Source organism: Mauremys reevesii, linkage group 7 (genome assembly GCF_016161935.1).
Source record: "Mauremys reevesii isolate NIE-2019 linkage group 7, ASM1616193v1, whole genome shotgun sequence".
Lineage (NCBI taxonomy): Eukaryota > Metazoa > Chordata > Testudines > Geoemydidae > Mauremys > Mauremys reevesii.
In genome coordinates, this window is record NC_052629.1 from 106,325,142 (window position 1) to 106,350,520 (window position 25,379).

The 25,379-nt window shown below is 45.9% G+C and overlaps 1 long non-coding RNA gene across 5 annotated transcripts in view; it reads left to right on the forward strand.

The window, feature by feature from the left end:
- LOC120409075 overlaps positions 1-25,379 on the forward strand; it is a 130,913-nt gene that overhangs the window by 91,461 nt on the left and 14,073 nt on the right. Inside the window, exon 3 of one of the 5 annotated variants that reach the window (XR_005601097.1) lies at positions 23,531-23,589. The exons of 3 other annotated variants lie outside the window; for them this stretch is intronic. This is a non-coding gene — a long non-coding RNA (uncharacterized LOC120409075). Of the gene's footprint in view, positions 1-23,463; positions 23,590-25,379 lie in introns of those variants that run through there. One more of the 5 variants, XR_005601096.1, reaches the window with a different exon arrangement.

The following is a 25,379-nucleotide window of genomic DNA, read 5'->3' on the forward strand; positions in this document are numbered from 1 at the left end:
AATGAAAAAAAATCAAATCAGTGATGTTAGTTTTATATTAATAGTCATTTTCATTTAGTGTCTTAAAGATGCAACTTTGGCTTTCAAACACTGCAAAGGAATGATTATTTATTTAAAAACCCTAGTCTTTTAGATTTTTTTTTTGGTAAGCTGTGGAAGGATCTTAGATTTTATAAAAAGCCTATTTTACAAAATGTAAAATTAGAGTAAATCTAAGCTGCCCATATCCCTTTAATGTTACAGTAACTTACAGACACCATTAGCAGTAAGCTCAATGCAGGTTGAAAGAGGCAATGTTGCTTCAGTTTCCCTTGAATTTTTTTCATCAGTCTGGTGACTACTTGATGACACATTCTTCTGGGTCACATGTTCATGAAAGATGGTCTATATGGGGACACACAGCATGGAAAGTATTCTAACCAGGGATCAGTTGTGCTGATGAGCTCCACACGTGTTATATATTTGTATATTTCTCACATGCATTTTATTAATAGCATGAGACAGAGGGAAAGAGAACGAATTATTATTCTTTATACAAACAAAAAAGAAAGTAGTTTTTCCTCCTTATAATGTCATAACTACAAACGGCTTAGTATTTCACATGGCAGCTTGGATATAGCACGCTGGCATTAGCAAATGCAGTGAAGGTCAAATGAAAGTCATAGAGCACAGATCCCCAAGCCTGCCTAATGGTGTCTGACAGTAGCAAGGAAGAAGTGAGGCCAACAGGAGCAAGAAGCCAGAATTCATAATTTGATACCAAATGGGAGGAAATGGGCACAGACAACTATTCTAAAAGCCTCTTTAGACACTTATATCTTTTTAGGACCAATCTCAAGAACAAGCAAAACTAGAGGCCACCTGGGGACCCATGACCCAGTGCAAGCTTTGCAACTCCTGGGCCAGCCTTGTCTCCTGCTTTGGTCCTGTCTACCACCAGAGGGAAAGAGATCTCCCCACTGAGGTTACCAACTTCCTCACCACTAGTGGAGCAGGAGAATTATCTCTGATAAGGAGATTGGGGGAGTAAATGCCTCCTGTAAGGAGATTGGGAGAGTAAATGCTCTGCTACAAGGTTACCTCTATAATGACCCTGTAGCGAGTCGGTGTGGCTCCCCTCCTGCCCAGCAGAGGGAGCTCCCTCCCAGACGCCCAAGTGGGCTGAGTCATCACTTCCTGTCTCCGCCCCCCGGAAGTCAAGGGGTGGGACAGGAAGTAGAAAAGGAGAACGCCAAAGCTCAGTCAGGAGCCAGCCACCGCCGCGAGCAGACGTGCTGGCGGGAGCTCCAGACTGGGAACCCTCTAGGACCTGAGGTGGCGATCCCCACTGGCCCCCACTGCCCGTGCCCGGTACGACGAGGAACCCGCGGAACTTCCCCGGGATCGGAACCCGGAGCAGCCGCTAGGACTTCCTCCCGCCCGGTACGAGGAGGAGCCGCCGCTTCCGCCTTGCTGTTATCCGGAGGAACCATCGGAGGCAGCCTGGCCGGACTTCCAGCAGGAGTTGCCGGACCTGCCCCGGTCCTGCAGACCCCATGCCGATGGACTGGTCCGAACTCACGGCGACCGAGGAGAAGGTACCGGTAGAGGGGGAAATGGAATGTAGCCCAGGGATAGCCGACCCCTGTCAGGCTGTAGGCACCGAGGTGCCCATGTCAGTGTGTTGCGGTCAGGACCCCACTGACCAGCGGCAGTGCTAGCCGCTAATAGGGCCCCGGGCTGGGACACAGTGGAGTGGGTGGGCCTGTGTCCCCCCTGCCACCCCACTCACGGGTGGCAGTCTCCCCCTCACCCCAGCGCAGACAGAGACGCCTGCACTAACCTGAGTTGCTGTCGTTGCTCAGCTCCTGACATCAGGACCTGAGTCCTGTGGACTATGGTTTGTTGCCCCGCCCGGACCAGAGGGTCTGGGCTTACTGACTCTGTAATTGCTCAGCTCCCAAGGCAAGGACCTGAGCCCTAACTGAACCGCTGTAGCAAACTACTGTTGCCCAGCCCCTTGCTCCAGAGGGCCTGGGTTTATATTGAACTGGTGTTGCCCAGCTCCTGCTGTAAGGATCTGGGCGTAGAACTGCTATTGTGCTGCCCCGCCCTGATTGAGGGCCTGGGCTTACACTGCTTGACTGGGTGCCTTGTGTTCGGCCCCTGCCTGAGGGTCTGAACCTGTGAACCTTATTGAGACTGATTGCTGTTACCCAGCCCCCTGCTCCAGAGGGCCTGGGGTCATATTGAACTGCGGTTATCCAGCCCCCTGCTCCAGAGGGCCTGGACTTATATTGAGACTGATTGCTGTTATCCAGCCCCCTGCTCCAGAGGGCCTGGACTTGTATTGAGACTGATTGCTGTTATCCAGCCCCCTGCTCCAGAGGGCCTGGATTTATATTGAGACTGATTGCTGTTACCCAGCCCCCTGCTCCAGAGGGCCTGGACTTATATTGAACTGCTGTCACCCAGCCCCCTGCTCCAGAGGGCCTGGGCTTATATTGAGCTATTGTTATTCAGCCCCCCCTGATCCAGAGGGCCTGAGATGTGAGACGGTGCTAACCCTGATATCTTGCCGCCCCACCAGTTAGAGGAGACAAGGAGCGAGTCGGTGTGGCTCTCCTCCCGCCAGCCGGAGGGTTGAGCCCCGACCAACAGCTTACAGACCCATATCGTGGTTCATCATCATCAGGTCTTCAGCACTGAAAGCATGGGCTTCTACCACTTGAGCTAAAGAAGTAGCTTGTAGCAGTAGAAAGCCAAAAGTATAGCTAAAGTTCAAAAAAGAATTAGATGGAGGATAGGCCCATCAATGGCTATTAGCCAAGATGGTCAGGGATGCAACCCCATGCTCTGGGTGTCCATAAACCTCTGATTGCTAGAAGCTGGGACTGGATGACAGGGGATGGATCACTAGATAAATTGCCCTGTTCTGTTCACTTCCTGTGAAGCATTTGGCACTGGCAACTGACAAAAGACAGGATACTGGCTAGATGGACCATTGGTCTGATCCAGTATGATCATCCTTATATTATTTCCTTATATTCTTCCTGGAGTGAGGGACAGAAGCAGAAGATGAGAGGGGACACCACACAATATGTCATTGTGTTACCTTGACTTCCCCAGGCTTCTCAGCAGCCGGAATGGATCAGAAAACTTCCACAATAGTTTGGTCAGATTTGATTTTTTTTTTCCACAGTCAAAGGAAAAATACACAAATGGAAAGGGCTATTATTTGGTACAACTTTCCTATGTTAATTCTGGAAGTATCACTCACTAGAGATGATTCTGAACTAGATCCAAAGTCCCCAAGTGTTTGGATCCAAGGTTTTGGTTCAGGGTCAACTCTAGTATTCACAGTGTCAGGTTATATGAGGTTACGTTCTTTTAACATGCTCTTCAGGTTGTCATTCATAACATGGTGAGTTAAGATGAAGAGTGCTACCAGTTACGGTTAGTAACCGGCGGCAGGGCAAATTAAAAATGAATGATCATTAATAATGCAGGATCTTTGGATTCCATCTACTCCTGAAATTCTTTCCTAAACAATATTATAGCCTCACAGGCTTTCAATTCAAGATAAATTAGCTTTTCAGAAATTCTTTCCTGAAGCCATCAGAGAAAGGGCAGATGTCTCTGGCACTGGTCATATCTAATTGAGATGGGAAATTCAAGTTGATCACACCATTTCAGTGTTTAGACAAGGGGATGAGTCCAGTGGATAGAGCAGGCAAATAGGAGTCAGACTCAGGATCCATGAGTTCTGTTCCCAACTCTGCCACTAATTTGCATTATGACTTTAGTAAGTCACTTAATTTCTTGGGGGCCTCAATTTAACCATTTGTGAAATGGGTATAATAATATATTATTTTCAGGGATATTGCAGAGCTTAATTAATGGTTGGATGAAAGGTGCCTTGAGCGGAAGGATTAATATTATTGAACAGGCAGTGTATTAAAAGGTTTTCTCTCAGGAAGGACAATTTATCACACATAAGCCTCAAATCCTAGAGCTTGGAGGATGGAAATAAATGAGAAAGACATCTTTTTTCAGTGCCAAGCACATTATGTCAATAGGAATAATGCATTTACATTTGTACTGGATGCAGGGAATTCAGCAGGGTCCTGTATATAGCTAAGGCTCCTAGGTGCTACAGGAATACAACTAATAATAATAATTAAATAAAACATGCTAGGCCGGTGGGGTTTTCCACCATGTTTAGGAGGAGGATTTACCTCCTCAGCTGTCAAAATAAAGACACTTTAGTGGCTAAGAATGTTTAGTAAGTCTTCCAAACTGACATGATTTAGTTGTAAGGAAGAAATCACTCATTTAAATTCTACACATTTCTTTTCTCTTCTGACAGAGTAAATTCCCTACATTCATTCCCTGTAATCCCTCTGCTGCTGTTACTTACAATGGGTCAGAAATGTCATGGTACCATTGAAGTAAGGAACTTTTCTCCAAGGCACTTCGCTAACTTAATTAGATTAAATTAATTAATTAACTTAATTGTTATTTCCTTCTCCCTAGTATTCTCTTAGGGCCTTCTGCATATCAGAAATCTTTCAGGTGCATGTCATAGGGCTGCCAAGGTCCTGCTGATCACTGAGGCCAAAAGCTACTTAATGTAGTCGTTTGCCCAAGGAGTTTGCAAAGTGGCTTGAAATCCCTGTGGCTAATATAAGAGGTCAAATGGGGCCGTTAGACACATGCATGCATGGCTCCTGTTGACGTTAACAGGAAACATGCATGTGTAGCCAAAGACCACACTTGTCCTAAGGTCATTACCATCCGAGGAGACACAGACATCCATGACTATTCCTTTCACTCCATAGTAGCCAGTAGAGTTGCGTCAAAACTGGCAGAAAGGAGCATCTTCTTTTCAAAGGGGCAGTAGGGGAGCTCAATACTGGCAGCTTCAAACAGCTTGATTGTCTTAAACCATCAGCACCATCTACAAGGTTTTTGTTGTTCTTGAGCAAACTGGCAACTGTTCACCATTCTGAGCCCTGCAGCCAATTCATATATTAAACAGTCACTGAATGAACATGGTGCTGCTCTAGGCAACTGCCTCTATGATTGGGACAGCTGTGATTCCGGCTAATGCCATTATCCTATGAAATCTGAGGTTGTAAGAGCCTGCAATCTGTGCAACTAGATGAAATACCCAAAGATTATGGACCCTATAAAAACTTTTCTATGGGAATCTATATTTGTGCTTCTTGGAAAAATTAGGGAACAATCTTGCACCAACCAAGAGAAAAATGGACTTGAAGAAGGATAGGCCATAGGATTTACATTCCACAGACCTGGCTACTAATCCTGGCTCTGCCATGGATAGCCTGTTTGACCTTGGTAAACCACTTAGGCTGCTATTAGATATTTCACATGAGGCACCCAATGTCAGTGACCAGTTTTGAAAATGTTGACCATGCTGTAGATACAGCAATCATTTCCTCCACTTCTGAAATGCAGCCACCTCTGGGCAGAAACGTGGCTGCTGTTTAACAACGAATGATGAAGCTATACAGCAGTTTGTGGTAGCAAGTGAAAAATACACATATGCAATTGAAACTGCAGACTTTTTTTGTATAAGCAGAATGCAATAAATGTATAAAAGTTTCTGGACCTGTAATTTAATCAGAATGTGGGGGGCTACACATCGTCACTCTTCTGAAGCGCACAGAGTGACCTTTAATGACCACAAACCGCTGATCCAGAAGACAATGTGGAACTTAGAATGCAAAGATCTCAGTTCTACCATATCCGAACATTTCTATAGCAGCCATCAGCAGATTGTAAAGCTGCTCTTCCTGCTGTAATTCCTGGGGAGGGAAGGAGCAGAATTGCCGCCACTGATTCCCCATGTATATCTCCCATGCCAGTGCAGCTACCCCTTTGGGATCAGAAAGGTGCAAACTGAACCCTCATGTGTCAGTAGATTTGAATTTAGCCCTATGGCTATTATTATTATACAGTTTTAATGCAGTAGTACTAAGTGCCCCATGCTTCTGTGCACAATACAAACACAGAACATAACAGCCCCTGCCTAAAGATCTCAAAGCTTTTTGATTACCCATTTGATGCAAAATATGATGGACGTGGTTAAATGCAGAGCAGCTGCTGAGCGTGCATCCCAACTGGTAAATAGCCCTCCTAAGAAGAAGGATTATCTTATGTTTAAGGTACAGGACTAAAAGCCATGAGACTGTGGTTTCATTCCTGATGATCCAAGCAAGTCAGTTCACTTCCCAGTTTTCCCATCAGCAAAATGGGCATAATAATACATCCTTACCAGAGCAAGGTGTTGTAAAGCTTAATAAGTCAATAGGGTTTGTATTTTTGTAAATATCTTCAGTATCTTTGGAGGGAAGGTGCAAAGTTGTATTAGTCTATTCATAGGTGAGGGGTGAACCCTCCCTTTGGGGAGGCTAGCCCGCTTACCCCACCCCTTCTGTCTGATGCCCTGCCCCCCCGCCCCCGCACACCAAAGCCCCAATGCCCCCCCTTGACCAGAGGAGCCCCGAGATACACACCCCTGTGGCCAGAGGAACCCTGGCCTGCCCATCCCTGCCACAATGATTGCCCCCCCCAGTGCCAGGCTGAGCCGCTGGCCCCCTCAAGTGCCAGGATGGCCCCAGTGCCCAGCCAAGCTGCCAACCCCCTCCCCCCCACAAGTGCTGCGCCAGCCTACGCGCCCGGCTGAGCTGTTGGCTTCCCCAAGCACCAGGCCGGGCTGCTGGTCTGAGTGCTCTCTCTGGTGGCCCGAGCTGGCTTCAGGGTAGAGGGGAAGGGAGGGCGAAGCCTCCTGGGGGAACATGGGCGGGGCCACAGCCTGGGTCAGGGGTGGCTTAGCCTGCCCTGGCCTTTAATACCTACCACCCACAAATCTATTCAAAACATCACAAAGAAAAAAATGGTAGTGGGCCAACTTCAGATCTTGAGGTCAAGAAGACGAAAGGGGAAAACTTTCAATATGTCTCTAGAACAGGGACAGGCAAACTTTTGGCCTGAGGGCCGCATTGGGTTTTGTAAATAGTATGGACGGCTGGTTAGGGGAGAGGGTCATGGCCTGGCCCCCACTTCCTATCTGCCCCCACAGGACTCCTGCTCCATCCAACTCCCCCTGTTCCCTGACAGCCCCTCTGGGACCCCTGCCCCATCCACCCCACCCCCCCGCTTCCTGTCCCTGACTGCCCCCGGACCCCCACTGCCCCATCCAACCCCTCCTCCTCTCATTCCTGAAGCCCCCACCCCGGGACCTCTGCCCCATCCAACCACCCCTCCTCCCTGTCCCCTGACTGCCTCCAGAACCCCTGCCCCTGTCTGCCTCCTGCCACCCCACTCAACCCCCTCTCCTTCCTGACTGCCCCCCCAGAACCCCTGCTCCCATTCAACCCCCTATTCCCCCTCTGTTCCTGCCCTGACCAACCCGACCCCCATCCACACCCCTGCCCTCTATGCCACCACCCCGAACTCCCCTGCCCTCTATCCAACCCCACCTGCTCCCTGCCCCCGTACCGCAATGCTTGGAGCACCGGTGAGCAGCGGCACTACAGCTGCGCCGCCCAGCTGGTGCCGTGCCGTGCCACTGCCACCACCACGCAGCACAGAGACTGGGTCAGGCCGGGCTCTGCAGCTGCACTGTCCCAGGAGCTCACAGCCCTGCCGCCCAGAGCATTGCGCTGGTGGAGAAGCGAGCGAGCAAGCTGGGGCAGCAGGGGAGGGGCTGGGGGCAAGCCTCCCAGGCCAGGAACTCGGGGCCCAGGCAGGACAGTCCCATGGGCCATATAGTTTGCCCACCTCTGCTCTAGAATGTTACCAAGTGACTTTTGCACTTAAATAATGCCTTTTTCCTGATATTGCAAGGCAAGCTATAAAGGGAGGTAAGGATTATCTTTTCTTTTACTGCTTGAGAAACTGAGGCACAGAGAGGCTAAGTGACTTACCCAATCTCACCCAGCCATCAGTAGCAGAGCATAGAATAGAACCTCATGTGTCTTTCCTCGTAATCCCTTCGTCGTTACCACGACTCAATCCTCCTTCCCTGGTGCTTTCTTTCAGTTTTCTTCATAATGTGCATGCAAAGGCAGAATTTTTAATGCAAAAATAGCTGTACCATTTTTAGAGGCACATTGAAAATTTGACTCCAGAGGCATGAGCAATAGTAAAGGAGAAAAGATCTGATCCAGAGCCCATTGAAATCACCTTAATATACACCTCTTAATATGGGAATGGAGATTGACGGCTAGGCAATATGTCAGTGCTGGTAGCATTATAAAAAAACCCTAAAATTCCAGCCTTTGATGACATCTACAAATTGTTCCAGCGTTGTTCCTCCATTTATAGAGCTAAAATAATAAAAATAAAAATAATCTCTTTCCTAATGTTGAGCACAGTTAGTTCAAAGTCTGTATTATAGGGATATTTTGTCTAAAATATTGTCAGTGGCAGACACGTGATTCTAAAAATATATCTAACTCCTCTAAAAGGGTTTCATTTTTCCTGTTGGTCTCATCCTTCTTCAGGCATCAGTAGAAATCATTGTAAGTTACTACTCTCAGATAAGAAAACATGCCTCTGATATATATCAAGTCACATTTGAAGTCAGTTTGCTATCTTCATAGCAATCTGCACTGATTTTGCTGAACATAACTTTACCTTTACCAAATCCCACAAACAAATGTTGCATGACTCAGCAGACTGAACAGTGTTAAGTCTGGAGTATTGTGTCCAGTCTGGGCACCACATTTCAGGAAAGATGTGGACAAATTGGAGAAAGTCCAGAGAAGAGCAACAAAAATGATTAAAAGTCTAGAAAGCATGACCTGTGAAGGAAGATTGAAAACATTGGGTTTGTTTAGTCTGGAAAAGAGAAGACTGAGGAGGGACATGATAATAGTTTTCAGGTACATAAAAGGCTGTTACAAGGAGAAGGGAGAAAAATTGTTCTCATTAACCTCTGAGGATAGGACAAGAAGCAATGCACTTAAATTGCAGCAAGGGTGATTTAGGTTGGACATTAGAATAAACTTCCTCTCAGGGTAGTTAAGCTCTGGAATAAATTGCCTAGAGAGGTTGTGGACTCTCCGTCATTGGAGATTTTTAAGAGCAGGTTAGACAAACACCTGTCAGGGATGGTCCAGATAATACTTAGTCCTTCCATGAGTGCAGAGGCCTGGACAAGATGACCTCTCTAGGTCCCTTCCAGTCCTACAATTCTCTGATTCTAAGTGTTCAGTGGTTGAGCAATGAGGCTGCAGCATGTCAGCAGAGTAAGCATGTAGACTGATGGGCAACGAGGTCACGATAAACTGCAGTAACTATGAAGTCTATTTATGCCTCTGCATCTGGAGAGGGCACATTCAAATTCGTGATGAAAACATATTGGCACTGTATCCTCAGCCAAGCAGCGCTCTCCAAGCTTCAAGAACAAAGCATCTCTACAATTTTCCTAGAAATGTTTCTAGCCTGAGGTTGGCAGAACATAAATTCAAAACAGTTTTATGGATTTTTTGTTAATGTAACAAAAACAGCGAATTAAAGTAAACCAAAGCACATCTTGTCTACCTCATCTAATTGCTGTCCAACCGCCCCATAGACTGCAGAACTCCACGCAATAACACTTTGCACTTGCATATACTGCCTTCCATTCAGAGACTTAAAAGTACTTTATAAATGTTAATGGGAGCAGGAAAGAAGCATTAAGTCATACAAAAGGTCAGACTAGAGCAGACTAGAACTGTGGGGTGCGCCCCTCCCCTTAGGGGGGCATGAAGGAACATTCAGGGGGCCGTGGTGGGCACGGGCCAGCCCCCAAGGGGGGCGGGGAAGTAATGCCTCCCAGCTCCGGCCCACCCCCAGCTCTGCTCCTGCCCTGCTCCCAGCCCTGGCTCCAGCTCCCAGCCCCGCTTCTGCCCCTGGCTGTGGTTCCGTCCCTGGCCCCGCTTCCGGCCCCAGATCCACCCCCAACATCAGCCCCCTTATCCCATCCCTGTCTCTCTCCCCCAAACCCCTGGGAGCCACACCCCACTCCCTGCCCTGGTTCCTGGTGGACCTGGAGGGGGGCACAGATGGATAAGGGGAGGTGTGACCCTCAGAAATTTGGGGACCATTGGTCTAGATGATCTGGTGGTCCCTACTAGCCTAAAACTTTCTGACTCTAAGGGTATGTCTGCACTGCAATAAAAGACCCATGGCACAGCCCCAGCTGGCTTGGATCAGCTGTGAGGGGGTTGGTCTCAGAGCCTGCGCTCCAGCCAAAGCCCAAATGTCTCCCCTGCTTTAGCTCTGCAGCCCGAGCCCCCTGAGTCTGAGTCAAATGGCCTGGGCTCTAAGACTCACTGCCACAGTTGTTTTGGTTTGTTTCTGCAGTGTAGACATACCCAGATGACCACATTTAGCCAGGGTGTAACTGACTTCAGGGGAGTAACAGCAGGGGCATTTGTTCCATTGCCCTTGTTATATTTGGGGAAACTGAGGCTCAGAAAAGTTAAGTTATTTAACCTAGTTTGCACAGGGAATCTGTGAAACAATCAGAAATAGAGCCCGGATCTTCTGAATCCTAGCCGATGAGTTGGCCACAAGCCCGTCTGCCTCTTGATGGATATGTGCCCGTCTGGATTTGGCATTTTGAACTTTTTAAAATTAGTGTTTTTGTGCACTTAAAAACTAGTAGCTAGTCACTTTGATTCTGTGAATTTCCACCACTTGCATCTGAAGAAGTGGGTATTCACCCACGAAAGCTCATGCTGCACACAGGATTCTTTGTTGCTTTTACAGATCCAGACTAACACGGCTACCCCTCTGATACTTGTCACTTTGATTCTGTGTGTTTCACTTCCGAGGGGGTCTTGGCTGCCTTGTTGCTCCCCTGGAGTTACCTGAAGTATTTGGTTAAGGGTGGGGTATAACACTGCTGCCAATGTGTGCCCAGACTCTGTTATGGCTTCTCAGTAAGATTCCTATAATTCTTCACTTATTTCTCTATGGCTTCGACAGTAGATTGGTTATCTCTGAACCAACATAAGGTGTTAGTGAGCCTTCTGTTCTGGAATTCATTTCTGATTAACATGCACTCGTAAAGGGTGAAATATATTCCTCCTACAGACAGCCCGAGTGATCAGGTTCTGCATGGCAGAAGTGTGGGTGAGCTGGGAGGGGTGAACCTACACCTATTCCTGGGGATAAGTGATACGCCCAGATCCTCTGCACAGGGTACTGGAACCAATGTATGTGCATAAACGTGGTTCTTGTGGCACCTTCCCATGCCTGTTGCTGCCTTTGCATCAGTCTACTCATGGTTGGCATGGAGACCCTTTCAGCAACATCCAGGGGATATTCAGGCATCCCTGTGTAGCAGCTCTGCTTACATGTGCACTGCCGAGTTCCAGAGCTGGGTGTAAGTGTTGTGAATTCCAGTCAAAGGTAATATATTTATTTGCTGTTATTGACAAACCAATCTCAGTTCATCTAAACAATACAAAGACATTAAGTCTGATTCGCATTTGTGCTCCAGCCCCTTTCCACGAAGTGCCCAGAAAGCTGGCAGATCTGGGCAATATGTGAGTTCCTCAAGTAAGGAGGAGCTTTCTGGTGCCAACAGAGCCAGCATTCTGTGCAACAATCTCACCTAAAGAAATGGCATGGCATGGGCATAGAGTTACTCTGGCATAAATCTTATCTTACCAACTGGAGAAACAGGCCCCATGTGTGCAGTAAAAATGAAATGAGTGTTACACTCAGCTACTAATAAACTTGTCAGCAAAGCCAACAGATAACCCCATGCCCCTAGGAACACAAAAAAGCTATATAAAAGAAAGAGCATCTGAGCTGCATCAACCATTTCCCCAAAGTCCCCCTGTCCTGGAAATCAAATTTCAAGTTTAATGACATCTAATAAATTGCCCTCTGTAACATTAAATCGAGGCCTATTAATAATTATTTGTATTACAGGGGTGCCTGGATGTCCCAGGCAAGATCATGGCCCCACTATGTTAGGAACTGGGCAGACATGGGCCAAGAGACAGGCCTTGCCCCTTAAAGCTTACACTCTAGAGAGACAAGACAGACTGTGATGGGGTGTCTTGACCCTACACTGGGACAGAAGGGGTTAAGGAACAGTTCCGGGCCCACCTGAAGAGCCTGCTCCAGCTGGAGGAAGAGCTAGAAAGACACAGAGCCCGGGGGTAGGTAGGAGAGGCTTGTTTGGGGCTGCCTGAGTAAGGCTGCAGTAGGCGTTCTTGCTGCAGGGGAGAGGGCTGCATGTAGCAGCCTCCCCAGGCCCTAGAGGAGGGACTAACTTTCCCTAGCACTAGGTAACCCTTCACTCTAACTTGGATCATCTGTGGGGCTTTTGACCATGCTATGGAATAAAGTGGTAGGAAGTGGCCCAGGGAGGCAGCCTCAAAGCACTCTGGGATGTGTGCTTTGGTGTTTACGCCTTTTGTAGGGCCCTGGGCTGTAGCCCTGTGAAGGGGCAAGGCCTGGGCTCGCCTACCAAGCACTCTCTTGTGAGGGGGAACAAACCCCTCGTCTCGGAGATAAGGGGGAATAGCAACAATGTAAGCCCTGAGACAAGGGTGCGTAACCCCCAGAGGCCTGGAGGGGGGCTGAAGACCTTTTCTGTTGTTGGGATGTTGGACTACATACATTTTGTTGGACATGGTTACCCCATAATGGGGGTGGACTTGACTGGTGACCTGGCTGGAGGGTTGAATTGCTACCTACTGGAAGGGAGACATATCACAGTGTTGGCGTGGTGTCCTCCAAGGGACACTGGGGAGAGCTGGGACCCAGTGACCTGACCTCTAGGCTGCACCAGTGGCAAGCTCAGCCCTGTCACCCAGACAAAGGGTAGGGGGAAAGGATGAAACATACAGAGTGAGCAATGTGATGGCCTTAAGTGGCATTGTAATGCCACAATGTTTGTGTTTAAAATATTTCGGGGTGAGGTCAGCATAGGGTGCGGGGGAGGTGGTGTAATTGCAGTTGGAATAGCCCAGGAGCAAATTATTGCCCCCTGCAAGAGGGAAGCAGGGAGAGAACTCTTCCTCAGACAGGTGTGTCAGATGCCCACTGCCTGGTGGGGTTACTCCTGCGGTGATGCTGCCTCCATACCATTCTTGCTCAGGGCTGAGTTTAAAAGCACGCTCTAGCTCTGAACTCCCGTAGCTCAGAATTGCCTTGTCAAGTTGGCCTCAAACTCCTGCTCTGGCCTTGCACCACACTTGGAGCATGTCAATGGATTTTGTTCTGCTGAAGTTAGAGGCTGGGATGTATGTGTGTTGTAAACAGGGCTTATAATAGAAAGCTTACTTTGACCTTCACTATGGAGAGATTAGCACCGTTCCATAACTAAATACTGCACCTTGTTCTAAATATCCAGAGGCAATTTCTGTTTATAGCACTGCAAGATGTGCTGAGCTGAAAGATCCTACTAGCAATAAAGCCAGTGCTGTCCTGTCATGGGGCCATGGGGATTCCCCACCAATCATTTCTTTATTATGTGGACTTCTGCCCTGCTCACGGAGGATGCAAAACATGTTTGTGTGCTGCTGCTGGCAGAGATGACTTGGGTTGTGGCAATTTGTTGTGTAAAATTGCATTGTGTGTGTCTGAAACTAGAGAATTGTGGAGTCTGTTACTACTTTGCCCTTACCCATGAGACACCTTTGGTTTCTCCCATCTCATTAAAGTCAGAGAAATGGTTTCAAACTGCTTCCCGGTGGCTAGACCATATAGACACATAGACCAGATTAGATTCTTCCTGGTCTATATGTGGTTGCACACTGCAGGGTGGAGGGAAATAAGAAGCTTCTTTCCCATTTGCTCTGTCTGTGCAAGGAGCAGGTAGATTTGCAGCCCTGACAACTCCTTTCTCCCCGAGAGCATGTGATGCCACAAAGGGGACAGGGAGAGGAGAGGAGGAGGCAGGGATATGGCCCTAATCTGCAACCTCAAAAGGAATTTAACAGACATGCAGCTGTTCTGTGCTTAGGAGCCATTCAGGCTTGACATATGGGATTTTCATAGACACAGTATTGGCTTATTTTTCTCCCACTGACTTTAATGGGGGCACAGTTAGGCCAGCGTGGGGCACTTTGGAAGCCCAAACACACAATGTTTGTAAGATTAAGTATGTATGGTAATGATACCATTGTAAATTTGCATAGAACAGAGCCTTTTATATTGAAGGATCCCCAAACACTTTACAAACACAGGGTCCCATCTTGCAAACACATCATACTAATCTTAGTGCTTCCTACAATGAGCAGGCCCACTGCAGACAATAGCAGGGCTCAAGTTAAAAAATGTTGGTAGGATCAGACCCCAAAATACCAGCATTTAGTGTTTCTTGAAAGTACTGATCTGCCTTAATGCTACTTATCTACAGATTTAGACAGCTGATACTTACATGGACTCCAACCTGGGAATTTTTCTTAGATTGTAGACAGACGACAAAGAAGAAAAAAATAACAAACCACACAACCAAATATCTGAAACCCACCCTGCTGAAAATCACTTTAATCTTATGCCCAATCTTTAGAGAGTTCAAATTCCCAGAAGATAAAAGGATGGTCATTTGGCTGTCTCAATTCACTGACTTCTTTGGTGTCTCCTGTTTCTCCTACTAAAGTAGATTTCACTGATCATAGACTGCATGTTTTTTGGTCCAGACCAGAATGCTACCAATATTCCTGCTTCATCCATCTATACCCAATTCACAGCTAGCATTTGGCCAGACTAAACAGGCTCGCCTGGTGTGCTAGGTGCATTACAAGATAAATTTAATCCAATCCCCATCACAAAGTAACCCAATCTTTGCTCCCAATTACTCCCCTGCATTCCTATTGACATCATGGTCTAGATTCTCAGCTGCTGTAAATTGGTGTAACTCCATCAGAGTCAATGGAGCTACATTGACTCACACAGCTGTGATCTGGCTCCAGGTGTTTTACTGCAGTGACAACAAAGGGGAAGGTTGTACAAATTACCTGAATTACCAAAAGCAGTTTAATTGGTAGATGAATAACCTGTAGCAATCCAGCAACAAATACAAAAAATGACCAGATGAAGAAGAATGAAGACCAAAAATCTCTATGGCGTTGTTATTGCTATTTCCAAGTCAAGGACAACTCATACATGCACAAAATATATCATAGTATGCCACAAAAGGCAATGATGGGGGGAGAGAGTCATACCCACATGCTTTGCTTTTCTAAAACATTAATCTTATCAAAGATCACTTAGTAGCAGGCCAGAGTCTCTGCAGACGAGCTGGAGAGTTGGGATGACACACAGATTCCTAAACCTCAGGATTTCCAAAATTAAACAAATAGGTAGATTTCACTGCAGCCACTTCTAGAATTCAGGGAAAGTTGATCAGACCTTTAAGGCATTTACCATCCACACTAAAGAACCCATAAAAATAACCTCTGAACTCTTCCCCTTTTGTAGTTGCTTGATTCTGCTGGGTAGCACACTGGATGCAGCCTTGCATGCCCTGTTTCTGAGTACTCAGAATTAAGCCTGATTCTGCTCACACGTACACTGGTGCAACACCACTGACTTAATCAGTATAAATTAATCTAAAACTGGGCCCCTAATTCTGCTTCTAACATGCCCATTTTTTTTCAAGAAGTATCAAAGATCTCTAGCATCATGAACAAGCTTTCTGCTAGCAGAGCGATCTGTAAAAATAAAGATGCCAAAAAGCATATAAGTTTGTTAATAGCATCAGCATTAAGTTTTTGGACCTTTTTATTTAAATTAAGAAATATAAGATGTCTTTTTGGAGTAATATTCTCTTCCCGTCTATCAAGAGTTCAATGCAGGTCAATAGAGCATAATTTGAGAATCGATGGGCCCAACCTGAAAGCCTTTTACTCAGGTGAGTAACAGCAGGGAGTAACAGGATCAAGCCCGTAAGCTGTCATGCAGATCTGAGGCGAGAATTTACCACTAGCAAATATGTAGATGTTACTCAATGAATTTTGCCTCTTCTTATTCATTAAGTTCCGAGAGGCAGCTAGCAACTTCCTCAAATTTATTCCTTATTCAGAATTATGTAGAGAAAGGGATTTGCCCAATAATTCTTGGTCTGTAGATCATTTGTGAGCAGTTCATTGCTGGTATTCAATATTCAAGCTAATCTTCTATTTATATGGTCTCCCAACCCTCAGTGAATCTATCCTCACAACTCCCCTGTGAGTTAGGGAAAGATTACTATCCATATTTTACAATGAAGTGATTAAGCAACTTGCCCAAATTCACAGAGAATCATAGAAGATTAGGGTTGGAAGGGACCTCAGGAGGTCATCTAGTCCAACCCCCTGCTCTAAGCAGGACCAGCCACAACTAAATCATACCAGCCAGGGCTTTGTCAAGCCGGGCCTTAAAAACCTCTAAGGATGGAGATCCCACCACCTCCCTAGGTAACCCATTCCAGTGCTTCACCACCCTCGTAGTGAAATAGTGTTTCCTAATATCCAACCTAGACCTCCCCCATTGCAACTTGAGACAATTGCTCCTTGTTCTGTCATCTGCCACCACTGAGAACAGCCGAGCTCCATCCTCTTTGGAACCCCTCCTCAGGTAGTTGAAGGCTGCTATCAAATCCAGCCTCACTCTTCTCTTCTGCAGACTAAACAAGCCCAGTTCCCTCAGCCTCTCCTCGTAAGTCATGTGCCCCAGCTCCCTAATCATTTTTGTTGCCCTCTGCTGGACTCTCTCCAATTTGTCCACATCCTTTCTGTAGTGGGGGGCCCAAAACTGGACACAGTACTCCAGATGTGGCCTCACCAGTACTAAATAATCACTTCCCTCAATCTGCTGGCAGTGCTCCTACTAATGTAGCCCAATGTGCCATTAACCTTCTTGGCAACAAGGGCACACTGTTGACTCATACCCAGCTTCTCGTCCACTGTAATCCCCAGGTCCTTTTCTGCAGAACTGCTGCTTAGCCCCAGCCTGTAGCAGTGCATGGGATTCTTTCGTCATAAGTGCAGGACTCGGCACTTGTCCTTGTTGAACCTCATCAGATTTCTTTTAGCCCAATTCTCCAACTTGTCTAGATCACTCTGGACCCCATCCCTACCCTCCAGCATATCTACCTCTCCCCCAAGTTTAGTGTCATCCACAAACTTGCTGAGGGTGCAATCCATCCCATCATCCAGATCGTTAATGAAGATGTGGAACAAAGGTCAACAAAGATTGAACAAAAGTCAGTGGCTGAGCCAGGCATTATATACCAGTCTCTTCAAGGCCAGTCCAGAGCCTTATCCATCAAACAAGTCTTCCTCTTAAATCCTCCTCCTCCTTCCAGCAGCATTGGTTAGCTTTGTTTGGACTCCCAGGACACATGGTACTGTTTCTATTCACAGAGTGGATGAGCCTATTGTCTCCTTACTGGAAAGGGAAGAAAAAGCCTCATGATGCACAAAACTGTTTTTTATTTACTTCTTTAACTTCACCCATGCAACTGACTTCTCATTTCCTCTCCATTACTGTGCAAATATCTCTTTCTATCTGGACACCCAACCCCCAAGCAAGTTACTTCCTCCTTGTAAACCTCAGCTATCTTTTTCTTACTAGCTTCTTGCAAAATTATTTTTTTAATTTCGGTGTCGAATAATGGTGCATAAAAACAAATGGCATCTTGCTGAGTTAGACAGAATTGTTCTCAGCTGCACTGTAGTTTTCCTACTTATCATGAAGCAGTGCAGATTGCACAATGATTCAGATGCACATTTGATGATTCAGCCAAGTTTACAAGGGTTGAAGCGAGAATTTGCCATGGAAATGTACAGAGTTTCTAAGTATCTCACAAACTTCCCCAATTGAACTTGCAAAATCCCAAAACTTCCCCCTAAGCCAGTTTTGTAGAACAAAACAAAGATGTGTCAGTCTGAGAAACTTTGCTCTAACTTTCCCCATTAGCCCCCTGGCTATTGCGTATACCTTTGTATCACCATTCGCACAATATTGGTAGTGAGCAAGAATCCATGTTTTCTGTAAGGATGAAAGAATCAGGAATTCACTAGTTAAGTGAACTAGGCAAGTACAAAGAAGATACAGACACATTGTGGATCGTTAAATATGTATTCATCAAATTAGCACACAATCTGACAGTTTTTGTGAAACGTGCACGTTAGGAATATGAGAAGGAGCAAATAGGGTTGTTATGTTTTCAAATACCGACCTGCTAAGAAGTCTTCCCCTTTATTTGTTTGCTTGTTTATTTATTTTTTATACTTTCTTACAAATAAATTTAAAAAATGTTCTTCGAATTATCTGAAATGAGGCACGGTTTTGACTTACGGGATAAGAGAGAAGTTTGTCTGACAAATGTCAAATTTGTCTGCAAGAAGAAGGCTCATATCTCCAGAACTATTAAAATAATGATCAACACAAATGCAGGACTCATTGCAAATTAAAGTTTTGCGAGAGTATGGACTGAGGAAAAATTGATGGCACAGAAGACACATGAAGGCCAAATTCTGGGGTCATCACTCGATCACAATCCCCAATGGTATCTCTAAGTTAGGTTTTCAGCCCAGCGCAATCAAATTAAATGCCCACTCCTGCGCTCAGCAAAGTCAACAGGAATTTTGCCATTGACTTTAGCTGATGCAGGATCATGCCCTTAGTCGTCTTCATGTTGGACCTTATAGTATAAATATCAGCGTGAATCCCGCATGTTTGTAAAGCCAAGGAAGGGGGAAGCAAAGTTTGTCAAAGCCAGAGGAAAGTGCCATAAATCTGTGCTACGCCAGAAGATAGAACACAGCATGCAATTGAATTAATTTAACTTGTAAACAAGCTGTGGCTAGAAGCATGCAACCACACAGGGCCAGCTCATCTAGAGAGGAGAGACCACCCGAGCTGCTGAGACAAGCCCCATTAAAGAAGACAGTCAACATGGCTTACATAACTCACTCAAATTCCAGTAAAAGGTCCTGATCCTGTAAGCAGCCCCTTTTATTGACATGGACTCACAAGACTCTGCAGAGAGACGGGCTGTGCCCAGGGGTCCGTTTGCGTGAGGCTGCTTGCAGGATCGTGGATTAAATGCGGATAATTTTGTATTGATTAGAACAATGATCACTCACGTAAAACAACAAGCTCTGATCCCAGTTGAAGTCTCTTAGTATGACCGTAATAATTCAAATACTAATTAATAGTTTAGGGCAAGAATGAGATAGTAATTCCAAGACACGCACACTCAAGAACTATTTTAAATGGACTCTCTTAGTTCATGGTTTTGTATACAGAATGCAGAATGGATTGAAAATTCTCCCAAGACCACATAGGAAAGTTTTAGAGACTAATCCGAAAGATCCAACAAAAATTTAAAAAGATATTGAAGACTAGAAAACATGCAGCACAAATCAAAGTAGACACCTTAAAGGCAGGAAGACTGCACAGCTCTGTGAATCATGCAGCTCATCATGCTGAATTGTTCATGCTCAGAGCGTATATGCTCAGTCCTGGACAAAGTAATCTCTTTGCAAAGCTTCATAATGCAGCTGAGTCCGTTAAAAGCTGGTTATAAACAAGGAAGCTTATTTAGTTGTCAAAGCAATTTTTCAGCTATATTAGAACAGAACACGATGGGCAAAATTCTGCAGTGACTTATGCCCTGTGCTACCCAGTGAAGCCAATGGAGTTGCATTCGTGTGAATCAGTGTGGAATGTGGCCCAGCAGTTTGCAGTGTGAGTGGAGCACATGCCTGGGCAACATAATCACCCCATCCCCATCTCGAATCATGATATCAATTACAAAATGGTTGCATAAATTGCACTCCTTCTGCAGTTGTGGATGTCAAAGTTCTGCCCAGACCAATGACATCTTTGTTTCCATAGTAACCAACACCCTTCAGGTGTGGTGTGTGTGTGTTGTGGGGTTGGGGGAAGCAGAAGGCGATTCAGAAAAGCATAAAAAGTGTAACAGGAGAAGACAAATCCATGGTGCAAACAAATTAAATGGTAGGTTGGGCATATTAACAAATGTGTATTGCCCCTTCATGAGGGATATATTTATCTCACTCGTGGTTCCACCACTCCGGCTAATGTAATCACTGCAATCTCTTGCCAATAAAATCTATTCAGCATCACATGCCTTCATATGTACTACACGTAGTAATAGATAGTTGGTAATAAATGCCTTTACTTAGCGCAGTGGCCCAGAGAGGCCTCCACTGGGACACTGTTGTGACTCATGTGTCACTAGCAGGTGTTTCCAAGCCTCATCCTCAGCATAGGAAGTAGAGGAAGGACTGGGAAGTTACAGATTCAAACTAAAATTAATCAAAATACCTGTCACGCTTTCCAAAACAAGATGTGGGTGGGATGTGTAACTCTCGGGGGGCAGGGAGAGGCATTCTGGAGATATTCTCAGATTGTTATTTTGTCCTTGAAATAGCAAAATCACTGTTAAATCACTTAATTCACTAATTAAAAATCTTGGGTGAAATAAACTTTCTACAACTTTTTGACAAAACTCCTATTGACTTCAATGGGGCCAGGATTTCTCTTGCACTTTTTTTTTAACAACATCCCTTATTTTTCCCCTCTTATTTCCTTTATTTTTTCCTGTTCTACGTTTCCTGCCAGAAAACTCTCTCTAATATGTCCTTTCCATGGTCTTTACCTTTCTTTTCATAACGGAATTGTTTTTGTATCTCTCACTCTCACTCCCCCCTTCACGTCTCTGTCCAAATCTCTCCCCAAAGTTCTCTCTTCTCCCTTTATCCCCCCAGTTCTTTTGGGATAGGACCCAGAGCATGTGGCCATTTCAATCTCCAAGTGTGAGTATTGAGTGTCTTGAAGAATGAGTGGGTGACAGAGGAAATGTGTTGGTGTCACCCTTGAAATGCAAGTGACAGACATGAAACAGCATATAGAGACCAGAGGCGAGGAACAGAATTAGCTCCTCGATGTTTGCAACAATTGATACCTAATGTGTCTATAAAATCAATTTAATATAAGCTGAGACCACAAACACTAGTATGTATCAATCATAATTGTATTGTTATTGCAGGGCGTCTCTGTAAGGCAGAGTTATGTCTGTTTCGGTGCCTTAACTGCTCTTCCATACCTTAACATGCTTGGATTTCTCTCAATTTTTTTTGTTAACTAACAATGTATTGGTTTATAATGTGTATTTTGGGGATAAATACAATATACCTGTAAAGTTTTAATCTTAAATTATGGGTACGTACCCTCAAATTTAACTCCCATTTTATTGTAGTTTTGTCTTGGAATAAAGAGAGAAGAGAACAGGTCCTAGCCATGTAAATATGAGTGCTAATGGAAAGACATAGCTACATTATTCTCCAATGAGAATATTCTGGGGTATTTGTTTATCCCACTTTCGATATTTGCATTTTCTAGTTGGATTCCCTATAATTTTGTTTTCAGTCTTTTTAAAAAGTAGATAGAGACCTCAATAAATTACCTGGCTTGGAACATCTCCAGACACAGAGGAAGCTTGGATTCTCAGCCAGCATCTGAGATGCCAATGGCTGCTATCTCTGTAGTAGGCAGAACAAGATCCCAGCTCCAGAGGGCTCATTAATGCCCATTAAATATATTTGTACTTTCTTCTATGTTCCTCCTTATGGACTTCTGTTGGTCACAAGCAGTTGGGATGTGAGGAATTTGTGCTAGTGAGAATTACCAGCAACCTACTTCACTCTTCCTGGTTTTAGAAACTGCAGTACAAATTGGCAGCAAGAATCCATGTTTTCTTGCAGATTACACTTGATGGCAGAGCCCAAAATAGCTGCTTCTAACATTTACATGATTAGAGCCCATTCTATTCTATGTCTCTGTGTATTTCTAGTGCACCCATCCCTATGGCATCCAGGCACCATGGGTGACAATTAAGGACCTGCTTGCCAGTTCCCCAATGATTATAATAAGAATATTAAGCTAAGTGATGGGAAATGCTCTTTTGCTGGCCATCTTGACTTTGTGTTCTTCACCTCTGATCTTGGATTTTACAATCGAATGCTTTAGTTTTTTTTTTAAAAAAGGGGTGGGGGAACAGAAGGAGTTTTGCAATATCTGGACTCCAGGGGTAATGTAAGAAACTTCTACTCTAGAGAACCATGAGTGGCAATAAAGTCAATCCTGTCTTTATTGCTAAAATTTGTTCTTCTTTTGACACCAACCTTCTCATGAGAACTGTGTGAAAGGTTCATCTCAGATGCACTTGAAATCAGCCATGGTTTGAATCTGACCTCCATTCGTGAGCAAGCTGTGGTTCATTAGGCATTTTGTGTACCTGCAAACACTCCATCAAAGTATTATTTTGGGGTTTTTTGTTAATTTTTTTGCGTTATCTGGATATCCACAAACTATATATCTGATTCTGTGTCTTGAGGTTAATTGGGGTTCAGTGGGGCAAGTCAAGAGGCGTTGTTGCATGCCAGTGCATCTTATCATACCAAGACATATGTTAAAATGAACTAATATACGCTTAAGAAATAATAACCCACTTGCACTCTATGCCAGTTTGTTCACTTACAATAGATATTCACCAGCTGTCAATACTGTTTCTCATTTAGGATTAATAGTTTATCTTGTGTGTGATTTGTTGTGCCCAGAGGTTGGGTCTCATCACTGATTTCATGATGCACTTTGGTACCAACGATGAATATGGATAGAGAAAGAGCGACAGTCTCCAACGTTTGCCACTGGCTGGCTGGTTGTAGACACACCACAAGCAGCAACACCACAAGAAGTATCAGCCATATTAAAACTGTGCTGAGCAGAGAAGGAGATTATGGGACAAGGCCAAGAGCCTGATCATGCAAATCATATTCATGTGAGTGGTCTGTACTCCTAGAAATGGTCCCACGGAAGTCAATAGGACTTTCTGAGTAAGAAGTGTTTGCATGAGTAGGGCTGCAGGATTGTGCCTCTGCTGTTATTAAGGGTATTATCGGCGGGTAGCGATCGATCTATCGGGGATCAATTTATCGCGTGTAGCGTAGACACGATAAGTCGATTCCCGATCACTCTCCCGTCGACTGCTGAACTCCAGCTCAGCGAGAGGCGCAAGCAAAGTTGATGGGGGAGCCGCGGCACGCCGTGAGAACGCAAAGTAAATAATTTTAATTTGATCTAAGATACGTCGACTTCAGCTATGCTATTCTCGTAGCTGAAGTTGTGTGTCTTAGATTGATCCCGCCCCCGCAGTGTAGATCAGGCCTTAGATACAAAACTAAATGTAAAAGATTAAAATCAAAATAAGTACTAAAGCAATTCTTGTGTAACCCTGAATGTATTGTTTTCTGTCTCAAAACAAGATTTGTAATATGCCTTAACTTGTTTAAACAATTGGACTATTTCAAAATCAACAATCTATCCAGCGCTGGCTTCCATCTTTTAATGTCTTGTTTTGTTTCCTTAATTCCCTTCCCATTCTTTGGAATTGTGTTCCTAATTTTCCTCATTTCTTCTTAACAGTGAAACTAGGCTTGTGGCCTAGGCACACTTTCTTGTACATCTGGATTCAAAATATTTTATTCCACAGACCACAAGAAAGGCATCAGGCAACATTGATGACTCCCAGACTACAGCGCGAGACCCACTATCTTAATGCAACTCATTAAATGAAATATCCCCTTTATGTTTGTCCTTTCCATTAGTCCTGTTTACGTGGTTTGGTTTGAGAGGTATCAGAAACCACTAATGGAAAGTCAGTGTACATGAAGGAATTCACATTGGTCTTGTTTCCCCAGCCTCTGTCGCTGATTGCCCTCCCCCCAGACCCCCCCCCCCCCCCCCCCCCCCTCTCACCCCCTCTATAGCCCCCCACTGGTGTTCCCACCACCCCCCCCCCTCCCCCCTGCCCCCCCCCCCCCCCTTGGCCCCTCAGCCTCCTCCCCTAAGCCCCCCTTGTCCCTCTGTCCCCCCCCCCCCTCCCCCACCCCCCCCCCACCCTGCCACCCCAGGCCCTCCCTGCCCTCTGCCTCTTAGACTCCTTGCCCTCTCCCCTGCGGCTGGGCCCCCTCTGCCTTGCCCTGCCCCTGCTCCCCCCCCCCCCCCCTCCTGTCCACTCCTGCCCCCCCCCTCTCCCCCCACTCTGCTCCCCCCCCCTCAACTGCCCAACCCCTCCCTGAGTACCTCTCTGGCAGCATGCAGCCTCCACAGTTGCTGCCCAGCCCCCCATGATGCCCACCCCCCCCACCTCCCACCCCAGCACCTGCCACCCCAGCTCCTCAACTTCTCAACCTCAAAATTCAGGGCAGGGTCAGGATGCCTCATTTTGGCTTCTTTAGATTTTTTTCTTCCAAAGGCTGCCCCAAGGTGCTGACTGAAGAGAGAGAGTGGCCTCATAGGCAGGTGGAAGTCCTGCCTGGAGGAGGAGGAGGAGCCTGTGCCTGACTTCTGCCTGTCTGTGGGTGCACGGTGTGGGTGGAGGAATGGCGTCCTCAGGAACATCTCCATATCTCCATAGTCTGCACTCTCTGACTCTCCCTCTCTCTCCTCTCTCTCTCTCAGCCCACACCTTCCTGCCTTACACCTTCCTGGTCTGACCCAGTCTGCCAGCTGCATCCAGCTTTTGTGCCAAGAGTCTCCAGTGGCTCTGCCCAGGCTGGTCCTGGGCAACCCAGAGTCGCTGCACACAGTCAGTCAGCACAGCAGAGACAGTCAGCCAGAAGAAGGTTTATTAGAGAGTTTCAGGGGGTGGGGTTGGAGCACAGAGAACTCTGGTTTCTCAGAACCCCCAGCCAGGTGGGAGGTGGGAGGGTCCCTGGGGGTCTGGCTCTCTCCAGCTCCCCCAGCTCCCCCTCCTCTCAACTCCTCCTCTGGCCTCTGGCCTCTGTCTCTCTTCTGAGGCCTGGGCCTCTCTTTGTTTCTTGCACACACCTTTCTCAGGAATTGGAACCTAATTCAGACTTCCACAAAGAATTCAGGAAAATATTATACCCATACCCACAACATCATGAAAATATAATACTGTATAATGAAGTATAAAATGGATCTTGTAAATTGTGTAGCTTAAGCTGTAGGCACTGTTTCTGGCTGTTTTCACTTTTAAACCACTGACTTTTGGGGCATGGCAGGCACCGCCATCATTTATATCGGCGGGGGGGCCACAGAGCCTATGCTTGTTTCAGGAAAGCATGTGCACATATGCTTAAATCCATCATGAAAACATGTATGGGAAACACATCTGGGGGAGGGATAGCTCAGTGGTTTGAGCATTGTCCTGCTAAACCCACCGTTATGAGTGGCCCTTGAGGGGGCCATTTAGGGATCTGGGGCAAAAATCTGCCTGGAGTTTGGTCCTGCTTTGAGCAGGGGGTTGGACTAGATGACCTCTTGAGGTCCCTTCCAGCCCTGATATTCTATGATTTCTATTGAAAAAATGGCAG